The 24,415-nt window shown below is 27.1% G+C and overlaps 1 protein-coding gene across 2 annotated transcripts in view; it reads right to left on the reverse strand.

The window, feature by feature from the left end:
* The window catches only part of LOC122505678 (netrin-1-like), a 746,647-nt gene that overhangs the window by 720,101 nt on the left and 2,131 nt on the right, over nucleotides 1-24,415 (reverse strand). The gene's annotated exons all lie outside the window — the stretch shown is intronic.

Genomic DNA, 24,415 nt, shown 5'->3' on the forward strand with positions numbered 1-24,415 from the left:
CATCCTAGACCAAATCTAGACGGTCTTAATAACACCGTACTAGACGGACATATTTGACTTAGATTTTTTCTAATAAGCCAATCTGTTAAGTCACTGATTCGGGACTTGATGGACCGTCTAGAATTAGACGGACTTGATGATTGCTAATCGGGAAATCATTGGACTCTAGACTGCCACAATATTTTTCCACACGGGTGTATGTATAGTTGAACCTGGATAAGCGAAAACCCTCTATAAGCGAGAGTTATTACCTGGTCCCGTCATTTTTACATGTAAAAACCTGTATAAGCGATATTCTGTAAGCGAGAGTCGTTTTTCTCGTCCAGACCTCTATAAGTGAAAATTATATTTCCACCTGAACCTCTATAAGAGAGAAAATCTGCTCTCGGACCTCTATAAGCGAGAGAAAAATGCCGGTCCCTTGAACTCTCGCTTATCCAGGTTCGACTATACACTACCGTCCATGAGTATCAGGACGATTACCCGCGACTCTATGAAAAAACATGCCATCACTTTCTCAATCATATCTCGTAAATAAAAGGAGATACAAAAAAACCTAAACACGGTTAGAAAGCTGATTAAATTTTGCGTAAAATAAGACGTCTTTGAAGTCATTTCGTGAACTATTTTTTGAGTTTTAGAGTGAGAAAGAAATAAAAAAAATTATCAAATTTTCTTATTTTTGTCTCTTGACTTCAACTTTTTCAAAAATCTAGAAAAATTTAGATAACATTTTTCTAAAAACACAGAAATCTTCGTTAGAATTTCAGCTTTAAAATAAGCCTTCGAAAATTAAAAAAGGTTAATCCGTCTTCGATATATCATTAAAAATGTGAAGCCGTGTTTCGACCGATTGATGCATTGAAATTAAACTCTGACAACTCGATTCTGTCTTCGCGCGGTTGCAAATGAGAGAGAAAGCAGGGACGACTGCATGCGGGAGAGCGATGAACTTTCGAGTTTCTTTATATTACTCGTGAAACATCATTATTTATTATTCCCCAGTATAAATCCGTCCCTGTTTTCTCTCCCATTCGCAGCAACGCGAAGATAGAATCGAGTTGTCAGAGTTTAATTTCAATGCATCAATCGTCGAAACTCGGCTTCACATTTTTAATGATATATCGAAGACGGATTAACCTTTTTTAATTTTCGAAGGCTTATTTTAAATCTGAAATTCTAACGAAGATTTCTGTGTTTTTAGAAAAATGTTATTATCTAAATTTTTCTAGATTTTTGAAAAAGTTGGAGTCAAGAGACAAAAATGAGAAAATTTGTTAATTTTTTTATTTCTTTCTCACTCTACAACTCAAAAAATAGTTCACGAAATGACTCAAAGACGTCTTATTTTACGCAAAATTTAATCAGCTTTCTAACCGTGTTTAAGTTTGTTTTTTATTTCCTTTTATTTACGAGATATGATTGAGAAAGTGATAGCATGTTTTTTCATAGAGTAGCGGGTAATCGTCCTGATACTCGCTTTTGCATCTCAAATTTTTTTTAACATCTTTTTTCTTTTAGTACTCTTTGAAATGAGTTACCTCGATTTTTTTCAAATGTTTTCATAAAGCGGTTCAGGAGATGCAGATTTTTGAAAAATTACGTTATTTACGTAATTTTTTTTAAATGCTTATAACTCGGTCAAAAATTAATCAAATTGGACGTTTTTATAATGGAAAGTTTTGTTTTCACGCGTAGTTTTTAATAAAAATATTTTTTTAATTTTTAAATAATTTACGATAAGATTTTAAAATTTTTAAAATAAAATTTTATTTTTAACAATGTATGTATCTATTAATTTTTTCAAAATGTTTTGTAAGAAACTAGCACTAAATTAACAATTTTTAAGCCTTGTCCGATTGATGAGATCTATTTATTTTAAAATTTTTATGTACACAGTGAAAACGGTAGGCCTAACTTGCCATTTGACCAAATCACAATTTTACACAGAAAGAAGGTTAAGTTTGGAGAGACTCAGTCTGAAAACACATTTGCTGTGAAAAATTTGTGTGATTTTGTCAAATGGCAAGTTAGGCATTTGGCCACCACTGGGTATAAAAAAATTAAAAATTTCAAAATAAATAGATCTTATCGTTTGCCCACGATCGGACAAGGCTTAAAAATTGTTAATTTAGTGCTAGTTTCTTAAAAAAAATTTTGAAAAAAATTGATCGATACATACATTGTTAAAAATGAAATTTTATTTAAAAAATTTTAAAATCTTATCGTTAATTATTTAAAAATTAAAAAAAATATTTTTATTAAAAACTACGCGTGAAAACAAAACTTTTCATTATAAAAACGTCCAATTTGATCAATTTTTGACCGAGTTATAAGCATTTAAAAAAAATTTACGTAAAAAACGTCATTTTTTAAAAATCTGTATCTCCTGAACCGCTTTATGAAAAAATTTGAAAACAATCAAGGTAGCTCATTTCAAAGAGTACTAAAAGAAAAAAATGTTTAAAAAAAATTTGAGATGCAAAAGCAAAATGATTTCCAACTTGGCGTGGAGTGCCCAATATATATATTGTTAATCATAATTATTGTTATTTATTTATATACATATATAATTATATAATAAAGGAATTTGAAAATTTGAAAAATATTCTTTCTGCAAAATTTGTTGCATATATTCCTTTTAAAGAGAATTTTGTATTTTTGAAAAAAATTGTGATATAGATCCTGGATGTCAATAAAAAAGGTCTTTTACCTTCGTCCATCGATTTAATGAATGTAATTTGTCAAAAAACGTTACAGGTGTTCAATCAAATCAATGTCTCATTTTCACCCCAAGGTCCATATGAAGAATTTGATTAGAATTTCCCCTATTTGAGTTTCCATTGAGTGCGCGTCTCTCCTTTTGGTATAGACATGAGAGACAGAGAGCATATGATTTTTTTATTATCAAAAAGGGTCTTTCAAGATGAATCGATATCATATTTTCATCAAAGTACAATCAAATACGTACTTTCGATACCTGTTTTTTCGGAAATTAACTTTCGATATTTTGGTTATGATTTTATGTTATTTTTTGAAAATTTCACAAAATTTATCCAAACACATTCTTTTGAATGATGATATATTTTATAATAAGTTCTATTGATTATCTTCAAAAATACATATACAAATTACCAATACAATTTTTTATGAACCTTAATAACAAACAAATTGTAATTAAATCTTAAATTTATTTTAAATTTATTTTTTGAAAGATTGCTTTATATTTTCATAGAAATTAACGAATTTTATTTTATATGAAACTCTCTACTGTTATAGGTAACTGTTGCAGTACTGTTATGTAACTTTTCTGTTACTCTGTTGCGCAATTGTTATAGGTATACTATTACGTAACTATTAAACCCTTAATTTTTACAAATTTCGATATTACTTTATATAACTTTTATATTACTGTTACAGAGCGGAAATTATACTACGTAACATTGTTACATAAAATATGTGACACAATAACACTTAGGAATCTAAATCATGTTATTTATTATTTCATTATACGAAATAATAATAATATTAATAATATAATACTTAATAATACTAAAGACACAGAAAATGTTTGTTGGAATAAATTAAAACTTAATTATTTATTATTATTTATACTATTATTTTAATTAAAATTAAATTTAAAAAGAATATTTTTTTGTATTTTTTTCTCGATTATTTGAAAAAATTGTTTTACTACTATTTTTTCTATAACTGTATATAGCATTCGCAGACTTTTTGATTAGAACAGTATATATATATATATATATATATATATATATATATATATATATATATATATATATATATATATATATATATATATATATATATATATATATATATATATGTATATATAGTGGAAGACTTTAATACCTCACATAATTTGTGTTGAGAGTAGTGCATTATTTGTCTTCGTGATTACAAAAGTCATTAATGTCCTCTGGTGAATAAGGGTAGTGTCCCTCTTCCGGCAAATGAAACTAGCGAAAAATGTAGTCTTCTTCATTACAAAGTTTATTTAACGACTCTAAAGGGTTTTTTTCAAATTAATTTGATTTCTATGTGAAATATTATCAATATAAAATTACTGTAATCGGCAAACAATAATATAATTTATCAGTAATAAAGTGCATGAAAATATATTAAACATACGAGCAATTCCATGTGAAGTGATCGACGATTTTTGGACATTGTAAGCAATTTTCTTGAAAATTTGTTTCCTTGTAGCTATAAGATATGATAAAGTGAAAGCGATTTTGAAAATTTTGAAAAAATTTTGAAAATAATTGCAGTTGTGGTGTGAAAAAAATAATCTTTTTTTGAATATATCGAAATGTAAATTAATTTCATTTTCATCATCTTCCAAATTAATTATTTCTATTTATAAAGTTAATGGTATTATATTGTCCAGAGTGTCCATGATAAGTGACCTAGGAATTTTACTTAATGAAACTTTTTCGTACATTGACCACATTATAAATATAGTTAACAAAGCTACTAGAGCCCTGGGTTTTGTCATGAGGAATGCAAAACAGTTTCATAGTGAGAGGTAGGTAAACGTACAAGTACCACTTTCACAAAGAAATTTTTCTTCTATACCAGAATTAAGAACTAATTTAGTGCTAAATTAGTACCATATTTAAAAATGTAGAGCTGCTAAACTTTTTAAAAAAACGTATGGTACTGCCACCTTGACGTATAGCTACAAGTACCATACCCTAAAAAATAAGAATTTTTAAAAAACTTTTCCAGAGGAATTTAGAACTAATTTAGTGCTCTAACATAGCATTAAAAAGAATTTTCCAAAAACTACCATTAATCTCAAAAACTACCTAACGAAAAAAAAAAAATTTTTTCAAAATTTTTTTCATAGAAATTTAGAATTAATTTAGTGCTCTTACATAGAATTAAAAGGAGTATTTTACAAAAACTACCCTTAACCTCAAAAACTACCTAATAAAAATTAAGGAACAAATTTTAAAAAAAAAAATTTTTCGATAGAATTTTAAAGCTAATAAAGTTCTCAAACTTAGTACTGAAAGATATTTTCCAAAAACTAATTTTAACCTAAGCTAATTGAGTTCTTAAACAATGCACAAGAAAAATTATCACAAAACTACCTTTTACCTCAAAAACTACAAGAAAATAAAGACATAATTATTTCTTAAAAATTTTTTCAGAGCAATTTAGAGATAATTTTGTGCTCAAGAATAGAAATTAAAAGTAATTCACAAAAACTACCTTTACCTCAAAAACTATCTACAGAAATTAAAAAGGCACATATTTCCAAAATTCTTTTCATATGATTTTAGAACTAATTTAGTGCTCTAACATAGCATTAAAAAGAATTTTCCAAAAACTACCCTTAATCTCAAAAACTACCTAACGAAAAAAAAATATTTTTTCAAAATTTTTTTCATAGAAATTTAGAACTAATTTAGTGCTCTCACATAGAATTAAAAGGAGTATTTTACAAAAACTACCCTTAACCTCAAAAACTACCTAGCAAACATAAAAATGTATATTTTTTCAAAACTTTTTTCAAAGGAATTCAGAGCTAATTTAGTGCTCCAACAGAGCATTAAAAAGAATTTTCTAAAAAATACCCCTAACCTGAAAAAGTAGACAAAGGAAATAAAAAGGCATTTTTTAAATTCTTTCTTCACAACAATTTAGAACTAATTAAGTGCTAATTTAGTACCATATATAAAAAATTAGAGCTGTTAAACTTCTTAAGGAAACATATGGTACTACATATGCTTGACGAATATAGCTACAAGTACGATACCCTAAAAAATAACAATTTTTAAAAACTTTTCCACAGGAATTTAGAACTAATTTAGTGCTAATTTAGTACCATATATAAAAAATTAGAGCTGTTAAATTTTTTAAGAAAACGTATGGTACTATACAGGCTTGTCGAATAGCTACAAGTACCATACCCTAAAAAATATGAATTTTTAAAAAACGCTTTCACAGGAATTTAGAACTAATTTAGTGCTAATTTACTACCATATATAAAAAATTAGAGCTGTTAAATTTTTTAAGAAAACGTATGGTACTATACAGGCTTGACGAATAGCTACAAGTACCATACCCTCAAAAATATGAATTTTTAAAAAACTTTTTCACAGGATTTTAGAACTAATTTAGTGCTAATTTAGTAGCATATATAAAAAATTAGAACTGTTAAATTTTTTAAGAAAACGTATGGTACTACAGGCTTGACGAATATAGCTACAAGTACGATACCCTCAAAAATATGAATTTTTAAAAAACTTTTTCAACGGAATTGAGAATTAATTTAGAGCTCTAACATAGCATTAAGAAGAATTTTCCAAAAACTATCCTCAACCTCAAAAACTACCTAGGGTAAGTGCGTCAATTGCTGCGGATGCTTCAATTGCTGCGCGTTTGTAAAATGTGTAATTATTTATAATTTAACAAAATAATTATGTTTAAAAATGTTTGGAAAAATTATTTTGATCAATACGTGATACAATGATCTATAAAGATACACATTAAAAATATAATTAGTTTAATTATTTAACTTTCAATTCTGCTTACCGCAGAAATTGAAACATGTTTGTAAAATGCATGTACTTCAATTGCTGTGGACAAAATGACATCTAAATGCATGTTATTAAGGCCGCAGAAACTGACGCGCAGCAATTGACACAGCCCGCAGAATTAGAAGCTTTTGATATACTTTTTAATTATTTAATTATAATCAAACGCTCTAATTTTATAGGCTATTAATTTTTGTAAAAATTTCTTAAGATTACAAACAAATAATTTAAAAAAATTGTAATTTAATTCCTTTGCTATAAATATTTTTTTTCTACGCAAATGATATCTTAGCTGAAATGCCGCAGGAATTAGTGCACTTACCCTACAGAAAATAAAAAGGCGAAATTTGTAAAAAAAATTTCATAGGAATTTATAGCTAATTTAGTGCTCTAGAATGGTATTAAATAGATTTTTCCAAAAAGCTGCATTTAATCTCAAACCCATAAAAATTGTACTACATTTTAGTCTAAAAGTACTCATGTATTAGTGAGAGTCTACTAACTTTATTGTAAAATACCTACTAATTAAATGTAACTCTTTGCATACGTATAATTGGTTCTTTTCTATAAAATTACTAAGTTTCTAGTGTTAATTGAGTAGGTTTATACTAGAAATTAGCAAATTGTTCTATTGAATTAGTAAACGTTTCCATATTTTCTACTTAGTATAGAAATTTCTAATTCTTATTTAGATTGTGTAATATTATGTTCTGTATTAAGGTAGGTACTACTACACTTTAAAAGGCTCTTAAAAGACCAAATTAAAAAAAAAAATTTCTCAGGTCTTTGATTATAAATATTTAAAAAACTTTTTTGCCTATATTAGTACATATTTGGAGAACAAAAATAATGGTTTGTTTTTAATTTTTATTTAATATCATAATCTGCAGACAGCATTCAGATCGAAACTCCAAAAAGTTAGTTGTCCAATTGCGGACAGTTTATCTCAAGATTGACAAATCGGAAACAAAAAATCCAAATTGCTTCTTAAAAAGGAAGGTGTCTTGCATACACGGAAAAAAAGAAATTAGCTGCAGCAGTAAACATATGTTTGCTGTAAAATCTCTGAAAATTAGCTACCACAGCTAAGAAGTTTGCAGTGGCAGCGAACATGTTAGCTGTGACAGCAAACATTAGGGTCAAAATTCGTGAAGTGGGCAACTAATTTTCAGTTGGTCAATAAGTTTTCATAAAATGTATGTTTTTCTGTTTGAAATAATAAATAAAAAATACAAGTTGAACAGTTTTGCAAAATTCGTTTTTTTGTTGTAAATATTGTTAAACAAACTTTTTTGCATGAATTTAGAAAAGTTTTTTTTTTAAATAAAGTAATAGGTAAAATTTAATGATTTTTGGTATGGTTATATAAAAATAACACGATTTTTGATTAACATTTTTCATTTTAAAATTTAACGTAATTTGATAAAATTATAAACAATTTATTTAAACAAATGAAAATAAATGCAACTTCTCGATCTGTTATTTTATTTTTCAAAATTGAATATTGTTCCTTATTTAATGCCCAAGTATTACCAAAAAGAAAAAATTGGTATTTTACATTTGTTCAAAAGAAATAAATAATTATGTTAATAATAATAAGCATTAAAAAATCATAAAATCTTAAAAATATTTTTTTTAGCTTCATTAATTAACAAAATTAATTAAAAAAACCTATTAAAATAATGTTTGAGTGTTTCTGATGTATGAAAAAAGTATAACAATTTATTAAATTGTTTAAACAATTAATTGTTGTAATTTTTTTAAATCTGCACTTAGGGCTGGAAATTTCTAGTTTTTTCTCAATAATTGTGCAATTTGTCAAGAGTAAAACATCTGGTAATGATAAAAAATAAAGAATAAATTAATTAAACATTGTTTAAACAATTAATTGTTATTTTTCTCATAAAGTGTACTTAGAGCTAGAAATATCTAGTTTTTTCTAAATTCAATCAACTAAAAAAATTAAATTTAAAAAAATAATAAAATAAATGTTAATAAATTGTTTAAACAATGGTTAAATAATAAATTTTTAGTTTTTCTATTACACTTAAGTGTTTAAGTTATATAAAAAATGTCACAATTAAGAAAAAACTAGGAATTTATAGTTTTAAGTACAGTAAATTGAAAAATTAATAGAATAAATTGTTTAAACAATGTTTAAATATTGAATTTTTTGCTTTTCTTTGATACTTAAATGTGGTAGTTACAAGAAAATGCACAATACAGAAAAAACTAGAAATTTCTAATCCCAAGTACACTTTATGAGAAAAATAACAATTAATTGTTTAAACAATGTTTAATTAATTTATTCTTTATTTTTTATCATTACCAGATGTTTTACTCTTGACAAATTGCACAATTATTGAGAAAAAACTAGAAATTTCCAGCCCTAAGTGCAGATTTAAAAAAATTACAACAATTAATTGTTTAAACAATTTAATAAATTGTTATACTTTTTTCATACATCAGAAACACTCAAACATTATTTTAATAGGTTTTTTTAATTAATTTTGTTAATTAATGAAGCTAAAAAAAATATTATTAAGATTTTATGATTTTTTAATGCTTATTATTATTAACATAATTATTTATTTCTTTTGAACAAATGTAAAATACCAATTTTTTCTTTTTGGTAATACTTGGGCATTAAATAAGGAACAATATTCAATTTTGAAAAATAAAATAACAGATCGAGAAGTTGCATTTATTTTCATTTGTTTAAATAAATTGTTTATAATTTTATCAAATTACGTTAAATTTTAAAATGAAAAATGTTAATCAAAAATCGTGTTATTTTTATATAACCATACCAAAAATCATTAAATTTTACCTATTACTTTATTTAAAAAAAAAACTTTTCTAAATTCATGCAAAAAAGTTTGTTTAACAATATTTACAACAAAAAAACGAATTTTGCAAAACTGTTCAACTTGTATTTTTTATTTATTATTTCAAACAGAAAAACATAAATTTTATGAAAAATATTGACCAACTGAAAATTAGTTGCCCACTTCACGAATTTTGACCCATTAGTAAAAATTTATGCGAGTTTGCTGTCATAGCGAACTTGTTTGATCTCACAGCGAACATTTTCGCTGTCCCTATTTCAACGAACAAGGTTTGCTGTGGCAGCAAAATGTTCGCTGCCATAGCAAACCCTTTCTATGCGTGTAGAAATCTACCACCAATAATAATGAAAATGGACTAAAATAAAAAATAGCAGATGTTTCAATAATTTGTTTAAAAATACACTATGTTTTTCAGTATTTTTCTAGTATGCAAAAATTTTTTTTTTAAATTTTTTGACCAATTTCTGGTAAATTGTCACACAGGACATGCTAACAAACAAAACGAGTTATCATTTATTAAAATCGGTTCAGTAGATTCAGAGATAAACTGTCCGCAATTTGAGAAAACGTTATTTTGAGAAAAACGCGTTTAAACTTATATGTATCGTTAGAGGCCATCCATGAATTACCTAAAATTCTTTTGCAAATTGAAACCCCACCATTTTTTTTATTTCAGACACTGTTACATACATTAGCACCAATGTTTCTACTGGTCGTAACAAAAAGCTGGACTCCACCATCCCCTTAAAGACTTACTTAATTTGTCAATGACTTTTTACATTAATTGAATATTTTTTGAAAAATTTACTTTTATTTTTTACAATTGGTTATAAATACTTTAGGAGGTGTTTTCTGAAGTCATAAGGATTTAAAAAATACAATAAAAAAAAAATTTTTTTTAAATTCTAAAGTGTAGTAGTACCTTAAAAAATAATTTTTGCTTTTCTACATATTTAACTAACGTTTATAACTTTTACTACACTTCAGAATTTTTAAAAATATTTATATTGAAATAACCCAGGCGGAAAAGTCGGACGAACGTCGGAGTTTACAACCGGCTGGGATCCGCGCCCGTACAGACCGCAAGTACCGACGGTCTGTACCGATTCGGATCTGAAAAAGCAACCGGCGCGGTACAGATTATGCTCCGACTGTCGGAACCGTCTTCCCACTATTGTCAGTACTGGCTCGGTACTGGATTTCTTCCGCCGGCGGATCTTATTCTTCTGCGGCGTCAGAAGAATGACGGATATGTTGAGTCTGTACTGGCTCGGTACTGGGGAGGATCCGACTGCAGATGTCGTCATTTATTGTCACATTATAAATTAAATAATTATTACAAGTAATTGCATTATTTTAGAAAATAATTATTATTAAATAAATCTAATCAATATATTAAGTAATTATTTATTGAGACTTTTTTAAAAATTAAATAATTAAAAAAATTCGTTATTAATTAATATTATATATTATTAATTAACATTAATATTATTGAGAATTAATAATAAATTATTAATATTAATAATAATATTAATTAATAATATCTCAATAATAATTGAATAATTGTTTCTCAATATAATAATATTGAAGGTAATGATATTAATAATTTTAATTAATATCTTAATAATAATAAATTTATTGTTATTGATATATTATTAATTAATATTAATATTGATAATTTATTATTAATTCTCAACAATATTAATGTTAATTAATAATATCTTAATAATACTAAATTTATTATTATTGACATGTTAATTAAAATTATTAATATTATTACGTTCAATATTATTATATTGAAAAACAATTATTCAATATAATATGTATTATATAATAATAAAAATATAACAAGTTTCTTTTTTAACGAAATATTAAAATAGTCCTAAATATACATTCAATAAAGTATTGAAAATATAGCGGTATCATTGACGCGTAGTAATTCTGCAAGTTTTATTTGAGCTAGTGACACTTGAGAGTATTTAAGATTTGAGAGTCCCATGCGAGCGTAGCATAGTGGTTAGCGTGCGAGATTTCGGTGCGTAGATATTCGGTTAGGCGTAGGTTCCGTACCCCCAAGCGTTAGGATTTTTCAAATGTCTATGTAATAAAAAATTGCGTTTAAGTGTATAAAAAAATTAAAAAAATGTGTAAAGTGAATTGTCAATGAATTGTCATTAGTATTTATCTTTTGCAATTGATTATTATTTTTTGTATTGATATTTGTTGAAATTATCATTTGGATCCGATCCGGTTGTCAGTCGGTAGAATGCCAGCGCTCGGCTGGCTATTAAATGAAAAATCCACGGTCGGTAGAGTGCCAGGTCCCAGCCGGTTGAATTATACACGGAACGGCTTCTCCCGGCCGGTCAGCGGGCGGTAGAATGCCAGTTTCGAGCCGGTTGCCAGCGCGCTCCTGGCCTAGTCACTATTCGGTAGAATGCCCGTTCACATTCGGTTGGCAGGCGGTTCCGAGCCAGTACAGTTACACCGGCGTCAGTACGGGCTAGGATCCGCGCCGGTTGGAAATTTCCGCCTGGGAATATTTCGTTTATATGATTATTGAGAATTTTCGAAACAGTAATTTACTGGGGGAACTGTGAATTAAGTTTTCTTGAAGCTAAAATAAAAAAATGTGATTGTAAATTGTTGTTTCAAAGCTTTATGTCATTGTTTCACATCAAACAGTCACTAGAATGCGTAAAGTAATCATTTTACGCACTGAAAATCACTCTACACACTGTTTTCAGTGTTTAAAATTCAATTTTACAGGTTTGTGTTGCAAAAAATATGTTTCCTATGGTAAAAGTTTTTGAAAAATATACCTTTTTATTTGTGTTAGGTAGTTTTTGAGGTTAAGGATAGTTTTTTGCACAGAAAAAAATGCGAATGGTAAAAACAACCACATTTGTGTAGTTAGAAAAAAAGTAGTTAAAACTACCATATTCAGCAGCATTTTAACTTACACTTCCTCAGTTAGTGGAACCAAAATGAAGTAGTTGGTTTTATGTAGTTAAAATAACTACTTTACGTAGTTGACATAACTAACAGATGCTTGTAAATGGCTCAACTATAGTGTAGTAGTAAAAACTATTGTTAAAAATAGTTAATTTTACTATTGTGGTAGCAAAAATAACTATTTTGTATTAGTTGCAAACAAAATGAGACTTACTGTTTTTATACAGTATATAAATACAACCTCTGAAAGTTGTTACTTTTATGATTTATGTAGTTAAAATAACTATTTCTTACTAGTTGCAGAGAAAGAAAGAAATTTACTGTTTTCATATAGTAAAATCAATTGTTGAAAATAGTTATTTTTACTATTTATGCAGTTGAAAAGATCATTTTTTTCTACAAAGAAAAAACGTGAGTGGTAAAAACATCCACATATATGTGCAGTTAAAAAAATATAGTTAAAACTACCATATTCAGCAGCATTTTAACTAAACTTCCATAGTTAGTGGAACTAAAATTGAATAGTAGGTTTTATGTAGTTAAAATTACTACTACACGTTATGATTGTAAATAACTCAACAATAGTTATTTTGTATTTTTTGTATTTTTTTTTGTAGGTTTACCTACCTTATACGGTTAAACAAATGTTTATTTGATTCAACTAAATTTTTTTATTGAATGTTTTTAATGAAATAAATCAAACACTTTATTGCACTCAAGTAAATTTTTTGGTTTCATTAACCAAATATTTTGTTTTATACAAAAAAAATTTATTTAAATAAAATAAAATACTTTATTAAAATTATTTATTCGGTTTAAATATATATTATATTTTTAGGGTCCGATGCACCTGGGAAAAAAGCTATGATATGAGCCATGATATGTTTGAATCACAAATAAGCTATTCTATATTATATTTTTGTTTGCTTAAAAATCTTCTAGTGTATAAAATATTCTTTTCACTGGTACAAATTAAATAGTAATAGTTACAATGAACATAATGCATTCATATTCTATTCATTTAATTGACACTCATAATTTTGTATTTTCGATTTACCTAATGAATTTGACGCGAGCGCGGACTATAGACAAGCGAGACTGACATTTTTAGATTCATACATAGACTGTTTGAGACAAGCAAATATTTATATTGTTAAATTATTTCAGTTATACTAAAAAAAACTCAGTTTATTGCTGGCAAGGTGACAAATTGAGCCGCCGGATAGTAAAACCACGCATAAAATTTCCTCAGGCGTTTGAGTTGGCCTCTGATGGTTGAAAAATCGATGGTCATAAAAAAAATTTTTGAAATCACTTCCTTATTGGAAATTCGATTCCGCATATTTTTTCTTCTATAAAAAAAATTTATAACTCTTACCATTTTCGAGAAAAATGCAAAAAACTGGATTTTCTGAAAACACATTTTTAATTAAATTTTTGATTTTAACTCGCTCTAAAACATAAAGTTATGAATATTTTCTTTTTATATTTACAGGAAGTATAGTTTAAACTATCCTTAAGACAACAAACTTTGGCAATAAGGAAAATATTTTGTTTAAAAAAGTTATTAATTTTTTCCATACACAGTGTCAAAATTATTATTTACAATGTTTGAGGGCTTCGTTTATCTGAAAAATTTTTAGTAATCGAAAACTTCCAGTGAAGAAAATGTTCATTAAAGTATAATAAATATTTTTGCCAAGCAGTTTTACCCTACGATTAACCGTTTAATAAATATTATTAAAAAACTATTTTCTGACAAATGCGCACGGCTAAAACAAACAATTGAGACTTAGCATTGTCAACTCAACCCAGTGAGAAATTGCCAATAGACTTTAATCGGTCCAATATCGGTCCAATATTGGTTGCCGTGCTGGGCGCCGATTGACTCCCAATATTGGACCAATATGGGCTGATGCTTGGGATGTAACGGCATCGCCAATCATCGGTTGTCAATATTGGTCCAATATTGGCCGAATATTGGCAACCAAGAGAAAAAAATTTTTTTAAATAAATTTTTTTTAATTAAATAATAATAATAAAAAATTAATGTTTATAATTTTTGTTTAATATATTTATTTGTTTAATTATTTATTTTTAATAATTCATGTAAATAATAAATAATTTATTATTTATTTTTTTTTTTATTTTATTTGTTTATACACCCGTCTTAAGCCTACAATCTTGGCTATACAAGTGTTTGTTTACATCTCGTAAATTTCTCTTACAATATTTCTTTATAGACATTTCCTTAATACTAAATTTTGCGCCTACAGAGCGACTTGAAAATTAGGAGTACTCGCATTTGCCTGGACCACCCGTCTAATGGGTTTTCTCGCCAGTGGAGAGGGAAACTGTAGAAAACCTCTCCTGAGTACAACCGGTTTATCGACAGTCGAGTTCTAATGGTGTGTACCGGACAATAATCGACGGTGCACATCATTATACCTCGACGTCAAACCTCCCGCTCAGATTGTCTCACGTGCCGGAAAAATACCAAGCCAAGTGGGCGCGAACCAAGGATACTTATACCCTTGGTCCTTAAACGACCGCCAATGCGAGGCATCTATCCGACTGAGCTAATCTGTCGGTTAATTTATTATTTATAAATTATAATCATTTAAAAATGCAGCAACTATTAGGAAATAATCGAAATAGCATTCTGCAAAAAAAATTCTATCATTGAAAAATCAATGATAGGCGAGAGAAATCCGCGTCTTTAAATAGATTCGCAGATGATAGACAAGAGATATCCGCGTCATTAAACGGATTCGCAGATATACTCTGGTCTCGCGACGAATCTCTCGATACTTATATACACTGGAGTCGCCGTGTCAGTTGCGAGAACGGTTACAGCGTCCCTCTTTCGGTGGAGATAAGAATTGTCACGTAAACTGCGGGTATAATAAGGCGGTCGGTAAAGCGATTTAGCAGTTTACGTGACAATTCTTATCTCCGCCGAAAGAGGGACGCTGTAACCGTTCTCGCAACTGACACGGCGACTCCAGTGTATATAAGTATCGAGAGATTCGTCGCGAGACCAGAGTATATCTGCGAATCCGTTTAATGACGCGGATATCTCTTGTCTATCATCTGCGAATCTATTTAAAGACGCGGATTTCTCTCGCCTATCATTGATTTTTCAATGATAGAATTTTTTTGCAGAATGCTATTTCCTATAATAGCTGCTGCATTTTTAAATAATTATAATTTATAAATAATAAATTATTTATTATTTACATGAATTATTAAAAATAAATAATTAAACAAATAAATATATTAAACAAAAATTATAAACATTAATTTTTTATTATTATTATTTAATTAAAAAAAATTTATTTAAAAAAATTTTTTTCTCTTGGTTGCCAATATTCGGCCAATATTGGACCAATATTGACAACCGATGATTGGCGATGCCGTTACATCCCAAGCATCAGCCCATATTGGTCCAATATTGGGAGCCTTTATTGGACTGATGATCGGTCTCTTGGCTCCCAATATTGGACCGATATTGGACCGGTGAGAAATTTCTCACTGGGAACACATACGCTAGACTCCTGACTCGCGCGCTTTTTTCAGAAAATAGTTTTTTAATAATATTTACTAAACGATTAATCCTAGAGTAAAACTGCTTGGCAAAAATATTTATTATACCTTAATGAACATTTTCTTCACTGGAAGTTTTCGATTACTAAAAATTTTTCAGATAAACGAAGCCCTCAAACATTGTAAATAATAATTTTGACACTGTGTATGGAAAAAATTAATAACTTTTTTTAAACAAAATATTTTCCTTATTGCCAAAGTTTGTTGTCTTAAGGATAGTTTAAACTATACTCCCTGTAAATATAAAAAGAAAATATTCATAACTTTATGTTTTAGAGCGAGTTAAAGTCAAAAATTCAATTAAAAATGTGTTTTCAGAAAATCCAGTTTTTTGCATTTTTCTCGAAAATGGTAAGAGTTATCAATTTTTTTTATAGAAGAAAAAATATGCGGAATCGAATTTCCAATAAGGAAGTGATTTCAAAAATTTTTTTTATGACCATCGATTTTTCAACCATCAGAGGCCAACTCAAACGCCTGAGGAAATTGCTCAATTGAGAAATTCGAAGGGTGACTGCTTTTTTCGAAATTATTCAATTTTCAAGAAAAACTATTATTCTCTAAGTCTCAATTGGTTTTTCCCGTATTTTAATTTAGATGAACTCCATAAATACACTAGAAAACATATTTTTTAATTGACATGGTAAAAAAATAAAATATTTAAATATCTTTTTCCAAATTTTCCAATATTTGAGAAAATTACGATGTAATAAATCTCAGTCAATTTTTCTGTATTTTAATCAAACATAGCTCACGAATATACACTAAGAAACATATTTTTATATAAATAATATCAAAAATTGACAAATTTACAGTTTATTTTTTCATGAATTTTTTTATTTTTTGGAGAAAAATTACATTTTAATTTAGCAAATTCAATATTAATTGGGTTTTCTGTATTTTTACGAGTGAACTTTTCTAAAAATATAATAATCAAAAAAACGATTTTAACTATAATTTTGGTTTGGTGCAATTAACTACAATTAGCAATCGTTAAAATAATATATGCTTTGTATACAGAAAAAATAGTTTACTTGAATCAAATATTCAAATACTTATTAACTATAAAATAATTTTTATATAAATAAAGTAAATTATATTTGAATCAATAATTATAGCATTTGAAGTAAATAGCATTGTATTTTATTATTTAATAATTAAATAAAAATTATTTGATAGAAATAAATATTTATTTGATAATATAAGTAATCGTTTATATTAATCAAGTTACTTATAGTTCAGGAAAATAAGGGAATTCAGGAAAGAGTCAGGAGAAGTAAAATTGGTTAGAAAAATTAGGAAAAAGCAAAGAAACTTCATCAGAAGTAAATATTAAATACCAAGAATTTATACAAAAAAAATCTGAATTTTCGTGATCAACAACCTTTGTTTATTTACCTTATTTAAAATCACAACGAATTTTAATACAAAATCTTAAGTATTTTTCCATTTTATACAATAACTGGACTTTGCTGAACTTTTATTCTTATGTCAATAAAAATTAAATAATTTAATTCTCAAGAACTTTCAGGAAAATTTTTCAAATAATTAAAATTTAATTGAGAACTTTTCGTTTTTTTTGGAATAATTGAATTTTCTAAGATCTTTCCAAAAAATCAATTTTTTACGAAAATGATTGGATTTGATATCTGAGAATGCAGACCTAGTGGACTGCAGTTTTACTTTCGTTTATATTTATATATTTAGACAGCAAAAAAAATTTAATGAAAATGATTAGAGTTCAGAATGTGTACGGAACCCTCGGTATTTATACAAAATTATGCAGTTTTTTTTCCTTCTAGAAAAAATTAGAAAACTATTAAAAATTTAAGATTAGGAAATAGAAATTTTTTCCGTTTTTTATTCTCAATCAAAATTTTTCCACAAAGTTATAAGTTTCTTTTCGAAAAATAAGATACAAATTTGCAAAATTCCTATTTCTAATCACAATTTCTTAACAAAATTGTGTTTAATTTTGAAAAAAAAATTTGCATTTCTATTTCTGAATTGCAATTTTGAAAAAATTCCAAGTTTTATTTATAAATAAAAGAAAAGATTGTTTATAAATCTCACTTTTTTTTAGAAAATTTTAAGTTTCTTTTGGAAAAAGTTTTTATAATTTCTGTTTCTTTTAACATTTAAAATACATTTCCACTAGTTTTCTAAAAGTTTTTGTACAAATAGTGAATAAGAATATAGAGTAGATTGGGTAAAAAAACACATTTTTGCTTTTTACGCATTAAATCAAAATTTTAATTTTTTTCTTAAATTTCCAATTGGTATTGAAAGTTAAGTTATTAAGCTTGAAAATCCTTGATGGAAATATTTTTAACAAATGCACTGAACGAATTTTGGGCAAGCTACAAACTTTTTATGACTGAAATTAGAGCTCCTGTTTCAGTGCTCCCAGTTTGCCTAAAAAATGCGAGAGTATACTTCTCAGGAGCTGCTGCTCATGAAGCTGAAACTGGCACTCAGTTATGAGCAACCAATTAATTTTTAAAAATTTTTTGTTGGAAATAAAACAAAAGAAATCGAACGTCAGACGCTTGACTGGCTCTAACAGAAAGCAAACAATTCCTATGCTTCTGGGAGTAAAATAAAGAATAGAAAAAGCATATTTGACTGTTTCGCATAGACGCATAGACTGTTTCGAGAAAAATCAATTTTTAGTGAAAAAAGTAGTTAAATTTATTTTGTAATTTTTCCTTTTTTTCCTTGACTAAAAATAAATTCTAATTTCTTTTTTAAACAAAATTATGGTTTATTTAATATTTATTTGATTAATTTAAACTCTTCATTCTTTGTTTGTTTCAGAATCTGGATATTCTTTAGGCTGCAGTTGTACAGAATTTTAACTATTATGAATTTTATATCACACTTACACCTCTGGTGTCTGCCTGCTTGCAGGTTATCATCACTGCATAAAGAAGTATCTTAATTTAAGATGTTTTGGTAAACACTTTTTAGTGAATTGAAATATCTTAATTTAAGGTACTACTACTACACTTTAGAAGGCTCTTAAAAGACAAGATCGGAAACAAAAAATCCAAAATGCTTTTTAAAAAGAAAGGTGTCTTGCATAGAAATCCACCACCATTAATGAAAAATGGACTAAAATAAAAAAATAGCAGATGTTTCAATAATTTTTGTCAAAATACACTATGTTTTTCAGTATTTTTCTAGTCTGCAAAAATGTTTTTTTTAATTTTTTGACCATTTTCCGGTGAATTCTCACACAGGACATGCTAACAAACAAAACAAGTTATTATTTATTAAAATCGGTTCAGTAGATTCAGAGATACACTGTCTAGTCCGCAATTTGAGAAAACGTTATTTTGAGAAAAACGCGTTTTAACCTTATATATGTATCGTTAGAGGCCATCCATAAATTACCTAAAATTCTTTTGCAAATTGAAACCCCACCATTTTTTTGTCAGACACTGTTACATACATTAGCACTAATGTTGCTACTGGTCGTAACAAAAAGCTGGACCCCACTATCCCCTTAAAGACTTACTTAATTTGTCAATGACTTTTTACATTAATTGGATATTTTTTGAAAAATTTACTTTTATTTTTTACAATTGGTTATAAATACTTTAGGAGGTGTTTTCTGAAGTCATAAGGAGTTAAAAAATACAATAAAAAAAATATAATTTTTTTAAATTCTAAAGTGTAGTCAAAAGTATTATCTTCGTACACATTTTCAGGATATTTTTTGGGAAAAAAGTTGTATGGTTAATTATGGGCTAATATGTAAAACACTTAATGCATCTTAGTTTTTAGTAGCTTACATTTTTGTCGCATTTTACAATTCACATGACGTTATACTTATCGCTAAATATATTATTGCTCCAGAAACATCTTAATTTAAGATACTTTAAAAAACTTGCCAAAAGTAACTTATACTTTTCTATGATGGAAGAAATAACTGGATCGCTATTAAATCGTATAAAGCATCTTAAATATCAGTTAGATACTTCAGAAAACATCTTATTTTAAGATGTCAAAAAATACACCTATTTTTGCAGTGATAACCACTAAACAACAAATTTAGTAAGTTTTTATTTATTAATTTCATTAAATAGATTACTAAGTTTGATGGCGTCTTTGCTGAGTGCGACTGGTAGCTTCAACCGGCTGAAATATTCGTATAATGTTTTCATGAAATATTTTAAATTTACATATACTATTATACAATTACAATATTCTAATAGAATATCTCTACATTATTCCAAAGAAACATTCCAAAGTTTGGACATTTTAATATTTCTAAAATGTGGGTAAAATATTCTAGAGGATAAGTTTACCAATGTTTATATAGAAAATTTTAGAAATGTGAATAAATAATATTCCCTGCTATTGTCAGTATTAATAATTTTTTAATTTATTTTGAAATGAAAAGTATAGGGGAGACCGAGGTGAGTTGAAACGATTTTCACGTTATCCAGTATAACTCAGCCAAAAATTGTCCTATTTTTATGAACTTTGTATTTTTGGATAGGTAGTTTTGTGTAGTATGTGAATCAAAAATGAAAAATTTAAAAAGTTGTAAGGATTTACAAAAAAATTGCAAAATTCAAAACAGTTGTTTTGTTACAAAACTCACCTAGTAACAAGGTGAATTGTAACACATGTCGACGTTATACACGCATAGAAAGGGTTTGCTGTGGCAGCGAACATTTTGCTGCCACAGCAAACCTTGTTCGTTGAAATAGGGACAGCGAACAAGTTCGCTGTGAGATCAAACAAGTTCGCTATGACAGCAAACTCGCATAAATTTTTACTAATGTTCGCTGCCACTGCAAACTTCTTAGCTGTGGTAGCTAATTTTCAGAGATTTTACAGCAAACATCTGTTTACTGCTGCAGCTAATTTCTTTTTTTCCGTGTATTTATGGCAGTATCATATGTAAATATATTTTTTTTTAGTGTACATTTCAAGATTATGTTCTCCCCTCTCGACTGGTATCTTTGACCTTAATTTTGAAGTTATTGTAGACTTCTCTGTAAGTTTTGACCTAAAATTTAATGTTTTTCTTGTATGCTAACTTCTATAAATATTATTTATTTGGTACCTACTTTGATTTTTTTTAATTTAATTAATGTTCACATATGCTGCAAGTATTAATAATTTATATTCGATAAACACATTCAGAAATAAATAAACTGACAAGAATTATAAAATTTTTAACATATAGAAATATTTATGTATATATTGTGTTTGATGAATAAAAGAAAATATTTCGGTGTAATAAATTAATAATTTTGCAAGAGTTTGAGAAAGACGTTAAAGCTCAACTTCTGACGCGACGAACGACAGGTTAATTAAGGAGAATGTTGATTTATAGTACCGGATCATAATTCAAATCACTTAATACCAGACTCCCTGAAAAAAATGTTTGAGATGGACCCTCTTGTGTGTGTATATAGTATAACTTATTCAATCTAACAGCCACTCTTGCTTAAAACCTGTTAAAATTTGATATACACATCGATTTTGATCATCTTTGTCTATTTGGAGCATTTTTATTTCCATGTCAAGTAAACGAAAAAAACATGTTTTTGTTTTTAAGTTTTAGCAAAAGAAGAGAAAGAAAAGGAAAGTTTTCAATAATGGGGAAACTTAAAACAGAATCTCTGTGCGTCTTTTTTTCTCACATTTTTGTATATCTAGCAAGAGATGAGTGTTAAGTAATAAAAAAATTTGCACATATATTAGTTTTCAATAAGTTTTAAATTCTTATTTGAAAAAAATAAAAATTTTGAAAAAAGAAATTCATTCCAATGGAAAGCGAACCTAGAGTGTTATCGACTAAAGTTGATAATAAACCTTCGAGGAACTTTTTACGACTTCAATGTAACGTTGTTATGACTGACTTTTAGGATCGTAAAATGATCAATAAGGGTCTCGTTTGCGATCTATATGGAAGGTATTACAGCTCCTTAAAGGTCACCGGTAATATTTTTTTCATTTTTTTTGAAAAATTGTTTCATCAGAGAATGCCAATGTTTTAATACCTTAATTTATTTTTAGAATTAGGTTATCACATATTTCGTTTTCTTTAACACTAATTATAGATATTTTAAACCAATCTTTGGTATTTAATTACGATATTTAATTACAATTTGAGCTTTATAATAGCTAGAAATAATATTATATAATATATTTTATAGAAATTTAAGAATAATAAAATTTCGTCTGCGAATTTTTAAGAAGAGTAAGAAAATTAGTGAGATCAATATAAATCAAATTAAACCAAAAACTAAATTAAAAATGAGCAGTAAGCTCAATAACAACAAAAAACCTATAAGTTGAAATTATTTTTGACTTTTGTATATGAAAGAGCAACTCAAAAAATGTTTTTATTAATATTTTTTTTCCTTTAGAAAATATGAAAGTGATTTTAACGAAAATTTGTAAAATTCTAAATACTTTTAAAGCCATAATATAAAACAATATACTTTTGCAAAAATCAAAACAGTCTCTATTCGATCAAGCAAAACTTTGCGTAAACCTAAGTGAGTTGAAACAGCCTGTTACAACTCGCCTAGGTGCGAAAAACTGGGCATCGGTTCGAATAATTATTTTTTATTTTAAATTTCGAGACTGACACAAAAAAACAAAACCATTTCATGAAACTAGGATATGCAACTGTTATTAAGGTTAATATTAGAATAATAAAAATGTAATATGTGTCAAATAATAAAGTACCTACTCACCTCGGTCTCCTCTATATATATATATATATTAAATTTTGTAAAAGTATTTGGTTAATTGGGGAAAATGTGCAACAAAGCAAACTTTTGATATAAAAAATACTTTTGCAGAATTTTTGAAAAAAGTGTGCTCCATATTGGATCCCCCATATTAAATTTTTGAAAAACGAACACCGGATCTGTAATCGTTTTTAGACTGGGACATTTAATTATAAAAACTGGACAACATTTTTTCATAAAAAATAACACTTTTGTTAAAGTTTGCAATAAAAAAATTATTTTAGACAAATAGAAATTTTAAAATCGGTCTCGAGAAATCTCTTCCAAATTTTATAATCTTTCATTTAAAAAAAAATTTATTAAAATTGGTTAAGAAATTAGGGCTTTAGAGAATTATGAACATTAAATTCCAGTTTGGTCTCACTGTGCGCTATACTGACTGCAGAAAATTAAAAAAAACTTTGTGTGGAAATTAATTTTGTTGGATTATTTTATACTTGAATTAAACGCAATTCTTATTGAATCAAACTTATTTGTGTTGAATCAAAATTATTATGTTTAATTCAAAAATAATGTTTGGTTTACTGTATAACAAAGATAATTATGTTTGAATCAAACATATTGTTTTCTCAGTTATAGTTTTCATAGTGTTTACAATAATAAAATTAATAATAATATAACATAATAATTATTGGTATTAAACATAAATAATAATAAAAATAGTAAATAAATAAATGCGGTACTGGCTTTACAGTCAGTACCGCACCAGAATTGGCATAAGCCAATACTGATTATCATTACTGTCCCGGTATTACGTCGGTGTTGCGCTATTACTGGTTTACAGTACTGCGCCGACACTGGCCAGTACTGACTGTTGTCAATTTTTTATTGGGTAAGAGTGACTTCAAAAAATAAGTTGCAAAGTGAAATTTATTGATTAATAAGGAATAAAATAATGAAAGGAAATAATCAATACTGTAATTACTTTATGTAAATATGATTTTTTATTAAAGTTTAATAAACAAATAACATAATATTTGTATCTTAACCAACAAATAATAAATGTTTTTAGTTATTTATGTCTGAATAGACTTATAAAATTTGGGGTGCTTATGAATGCTTTAATTCTTTTACGCAGATATTTAATTTTATTCGAAAGCTTATAAAATTCTACGATAAATGATACATAACTGAAAATTTTAATAATTCATACAAAGATTTAAGCAATCGTCAAATTTGACAAAAAAATTAAATTTTTTTGGAATTTTTTTTAAACTTTTGCATATTTTTTAAAAATTGCAGAAAAAATTGAAACTTACACAGGTTCAGTACAGATAATAATTTCCAACGGTAACATATGAATCCATTATCACGAATCCGATGAACCTTTATAAAATTTCTCGACATTTTCAACTTTTAAAAACTGACGTTGCATTCGTAATCATCGACCCCAAAAACCTCCGAGTAACAAAATTCAAATATATTAGATAAACTTAAAAAAATGTCAGCCATATTGGATTCGCCATTTTGAATTTTAAGAAACTAACTTTGAATTCGTAAACAGCGTCACCGCAGATACCCTTGAGTTCCAAGTTTCAGGTAATTTTGAATTTAATTTGAATTTGATAGGAAAAAGGTTGTGTTTTTAAGAAAATTGACTGAAAGTTCAAATGTGTGTAACTACGTTAAAAATAGTATTCTTGAAAAATAAGAA

Source organism: Leptopilina heterotoma, unplaced genomic scaffold (assembly GCF_015476425.1).
Source record: "Leptopilina heterotoma isolate Lh14 unplaced genomic scaffold, ASM1547642v1 Lhet_362, whole genome shotgun sequence".
NCBI lineage: Eukaryota > Metazoa > Arthropoda > Insecta > Hymenoptera > Figitidae > Leptopilina > Leptopilina heterotoma.